The sequence below is a fragment of the Microtus ochrogaster genome, chromosome 6 (assembly GCF_000317375.1).
Source record: "Microtus ochrogaster isolate Prairie Vole_2 chromosome 6, MicOch1.0, whole genome shotgun sequence".
NCBI classification, from domain to species: Eukaryota; Metazoa; Chordata; class Mammalia; order Rodentia; family Cricetidae; genus Microtus; species Microtus ochrogaster.
The window spans coordinates 20,850,924-20,856,228 of NC_022013.1; positions in this window are offsets into that span (position 1 = coordinate 20,850,924).

Genomic DNA, 5,305 nt, shown 5'->3' on the forward strand with positions numbered 1-5,305 from the left:
TTTTAGATAAACATTAAATAATACCCTTCACTGAGACTCTGTCAAACACCCTTGGTGTTATTTGCTTCTCATCCATCCTCTCCATTTGTATTGACTTCCCTCCCTTCTTTCCAGCTAGAGGCTTCTTTGTTATCCCATTTCCCACTTTATATCACCTGTATCTTGCTGTTCCCTTACCAAGTATCCCCCCCACCATGGTCACTTAAATTTTTTTCTTCCCACATGATATAAGGAAGGGATAAAGAGAGAATGTTATACATAGGTGAACACAATGGATATTGAATGAGATTTCCCTAATGTGTGGGGAGCAATTTCATGGTCATTATTATGAGTCATCAAGATGTGGAATGAACAACCTTTAAAAACAACAAGAAAAATTAATGGTTTTCCACATCTATTTCTGAAGGCGTAAGTTGCAAACAATGCCACACCAGTTTGGAATTATGATTAATAGGGTGATATTTATTTAAAGGGGAAAAAACTTACAGATAACCGTCCCAGGCAACAGCCCTCTGCGCAATCAGGAAGGAGTCTAGTCCGCCGAAATGGAGCAAGAAGCAAAGAGAGCAAGAAGGGAAGTAGCCGCTTTTTTAAAGGGAGAGAGATCACGCCCCAATGGGCTGGTATCTCAGCGGCTATAGGCTGGAGAAGCTGAAGGACCTCCCGCAACACATTTCTTCAGATTTAAAACAGCAATGGTGTTTTATATTTAGAGTACCCTCACATATTCCCTAAGCCTTCTAAAGTGAGAGTTTGTGCACTCCTACATCAGGAGTTTAGTCTACAAGCTAAACCCTGCTTTGGTATTCAACACCCCATAAATATCACTGCTTTTCATAGCTTAGTTTTAGCTTGTGTATTAGAAAGGGTTCTCTAAGGGAACAGAATATGTCCATTGAAGAGCTTTATTAGACTGCCTTACAGGATGTGGTTCAACAATTGCTGTCTCATGACTTAATGACTGCGAATGCAGAAGTTGTTCAGACGATTAGTCTGGATGCCTTAGCAGTCTCAGTTTGGCACTGGAATCCTGGAGTTTCTGGTCCTTATTCTACATTGGAATCCTGAAGTAGCTGGATTTAATAATGGCAAAACAGCATGGAGGAACTTGCCAGCAAAAGTGATGGCAAGCAGGCAAAGAGCAAAGTTTCCTTATTCCATGTCTTTTTACCTGAATTGTCACCAGTAGGCATGATCCAAACTTAGGATGGACTTTCCTGCTTCAAATAATCTGATTAAGAAAATCCCTTACAGGATCACCCATCAGCTGTGATTTAGTTGATTCCAGATAGAGTCAAGTTGACAGCCAAGATCAGCCATCACAGTTTGCATTCTGCCTCCATCAGGGATTATATGTTATCTTTTGTTCTCAATCTATACATAAGATGAAGAAATGACAGCTCCACAGGGCACATTCAATGTTAAAACAGAAGAAAAGTGAACAATAGCAAGACATGATGGTTTCAAATACCCCAACTCAGTGGTACACATCCCTGTAGTTTGCATGTTATTGCTTAAACAAATTATGAGCAAGATTAAGTAAATATTGTGCAGATACAACCCTCCCCAAAAAAGTAAAGAATATGCTAATGGTCAGCACGATAAATAACCAAGCCGGCTCAAGGATAGCAATTATATTATTAATGGTTATAAGGGGAAACTCACGCTAAAGGAGTGGGAGGTCCGACTTCCTATCTGTCCATCGGGAGTCCCAGAGAGCATGCACCTCTCTGTAGGACTCCCTGCTTTTCTTCCAGGTAGCCACACCTTAACTGGATGTGATTGGTTGACAGTTTCCCCGTCATCTCCCCCTTTTGTCTAAATAAGATTGATCCAATACAACTACATACAATAGGAACAGATACCAAATATAAAATTACAAACAATAAACAATATTAAGCAAGAAACACATAACAAAAGTTTTACTAAACATTCTATTTTAAGGAGTCTAAATATTGCATTGAAATTAAGTTTGGCTAAATCATGAGGAAGGTAACTATAATTATCTAATCTTCAACTCCATCGAAGATCTGAGAAGGGAAACAATATTACTTGAGTAAATTTCCAAAATGTGCAACAAATGACAGAGACAACTGGCTACCTGGGCAATCATCCAAAATCTCATTTGCAATGTTGAAGCAATCGACTTTGGCTAAGCCCTAACATAACTGACAGAACATTTTCAAAGGCAAGAAACTTTTCAAAATTATCTTATCTCATCTTGGCAGGATATGACAGTCCTGTTTTATCCATTTGTGGATACTATGTATCTCTGTCAGTGGTTGAGATATGGGCATTTCTTTGCTCAAAGGCCAGTTCTGCTAAGGAGAAAAGCTCCAAGTGGAGTGTCTTTGGTGCTCAACATTCTCTCTGGAATAGATCAGTTTTGCCAAGAGCGAATGTATCTCATTATCACAGAACTCTAAGTTAGATTAAATTCCATTTTCTATAGCTCTTTGAAGAGGTTAAAGATTATCTATATTGAATATAATCTTTATGTATCTAAAGAACCTGATTAGTCTAATTATTAATATGACAAACATAGATAACTCTTGATCTATAATTTTCAATACCTATCTAACTTAAAGCCTAAGACAATAAACAACTGTGCAGTAAATGAGGACAATGACTTTCAAATGTAAACAATGTAGAAGTATCTTGATCAGAGGTAGTAATGTACATGGCAGTATGGTAAATATATATATAAATACATAAACAATGTTTTAAAAAGAGGTAGAAGCATACGAGCATACAATATTCAATATAATTTAACTTTGTATCAATATATAAGAATATATACCAATATAATTGTCTAAAAACAATAACTCACAAATACTGTAAGACTTTAAGACAATCCTGAAGCCATTTCTGACAATTCTGAATCCTCTCAGCCTCTGTGCCATAGTGCTTCCCCTCCTCCCCTGGGAACCAAGGACCTAACAGCTACACATGCACATACACAGTTCCTGAACAATTACCCATATATGTATCTTTTGATTCAATCCCCTGGGAAACGGGGTCAAAATGACCTCTTACCTCATCTGATCTGGCAACAGCTCTCCAGCCAATTATTGGTAAAAGCCCTTTTGAATAAGCCAATCACAACCCCCCTTGCTTCTGTGGCCTTCTCCTTTAAAAGTAGCCTATGCCAGGTATTCAAGGTCTCTCAGCTTCCCGAATGCTGAGGGACCCTGTCATGACAGAATTAATAAAATCCTCATGCTTTTGCATTGGCTGTGGTGTGTGAGGTGGTCTCTGAGGGCGACTCCTCCTCGGTGTTTGGATGCTAGAGTCCAACAATACCAATCTAGTATCCCATCATCCAATGATGATCCTAGGAAAAAACAAAATGAATGAACAAACAAAAGGTAAATAAATTAATGAACAAACAAACAAAAGACAAAAAAGCAAGGGTAGCCATGCTGTTATCTGACAAACTGCACTTTTGTGGTGCTTGAATGAGAAATGTGCCCTATAGGCTTGTGTACTAGAAAACTTGGTTTCCAGTTGTTAACACCCTATGGAGGTTATAGAGTTTTTAGGAGGTAGGGGCTTGTAGGAGGAATTCTTGAAGGTAACCGCTCCCCAAGACCCCCAACACACCCACACATTTGCCTCCTGTGTATGGATGAAAGTATTATCTGCCAGCTTCCTGCTCTGTTCCCTGTGCCACGCTGTCCGCACCCTGATAGACTATTTCTCTGGAATCATAAGTCAAACACTTTCTTACTTAAAAAATGTTTATACAAATATAGTATTTTAAAAAGTAAATTATATATTTTTAAAGCAAAATCTCACAGTGTTTCAGTACCATATACATGAATATAAATATGAACATATGAAAGTAGTGCAAAGGACAGAGTTTTAAGCTTAATTAATATACTGATGCAAGATTTCTATAGTTTACATGAAGTATATCAATGCTAAGTACTTTATAAATACTACAAGGTTCATAGTATACTCTATAGATTAACCACTAAAGAAAATAAAATCAGTTGGTAGAACAAAAAGCCCCGAGAGAAATTAAAAATAAATGCTACCCCAAAGTAGAAATAAAGGAAGCAACAAGGTAACACAAAATAATGAATCAAATAGAAAAAAAATGGTAAGTTTATTACATCCATATTAATGTAAAAATGGGCTACAGGCCACTATAAAACTGCTGTACACTGTCAGTTTAGATTAAAAGTACTGCTCACAAAAAGATGCATAGTAGGCACACAACTAATTTGAACATGGATGTTCTAAAATTGAGTCTTAAATTGTCTGAACATTTCAAGGCAAAAATTATAAAGACTAAGCAAACAGTCATATTAGAGTTTCTTATTATTTTATTCTTACTGTTATTGGTAAGCAGAAATATGGTCTAAAAACATGAAAGGACAATCTAACATATATTTGAAAAAAGAAAAAAACCTAAAGTTGATACAAGCTAGATGCTAAGTGCAATATGAAGGTGAAAGGTGTCTTCGAATCCATGACAGTGACATTTTCAAATGAGCATTTTATTGTTTGGTTCTCCTTTGGAGTATTTCAGTGATCTGAATGATTGCCAAGAAGGAAGTAGATATCGTTTTGTCTATACATGTCCTTTCTTCCTTTTTTTCTTCATTTCTTTTCTTTTCTTTTCTTTTCTTTTCTTTTCTTTTCTTTTCTTCTCTCTCTCTCTCTCTCTCTCTCTTTCTCTTCTCTTCTCTTCTCTCTCTCTCTCTCTCTCTCTCTCTCTCTCTCTCTCTCTCTCTCTCTTTCTTTCTTTCTGTTTAGCCTCAATTATTGGTGAGTGAATTCCTAACCTGTGCAGAGAGCTCCCACCCAGATCCTTAAATTTTGGGGAATAAAAAAAACAAAACAAATAGTTTGAGTTTTTCTCACAAAGATTTGATTTCCCTGTATTTGTTAACTAAATTCTTCCACCAGAACTGTTAAAATGCCAGGTGGTGTAGGAGGAGGGCCCACTTGTTCATCCTGGCCACTTGGCTAGCTTAGCCCTGAAATAATCACACAGAAACTGTATTAATTAAAACACTGCTTGTCCCATTAGTTCTATCTTCTTATTGGCTAACTCTTACATCTCAGTTTAAATCATTTCTATTAATCTGTGTGTTGCCACGTGGCAGTGGCTTACGGGAAAGATTTGGCATGTCTGTCTCTGGCGGATCCATGGTATCCCTCCCCTACTCCACCTTTCTTCCTCCCAGCATTTAGTTCTTTCTTCCCCACCTACCTAAGTTCTGCCCTATCAACTAGCCAAGGCAGTTTCTTTATTCATTAACCAATGAAAGCAACACACGGATGGAAGGACCTC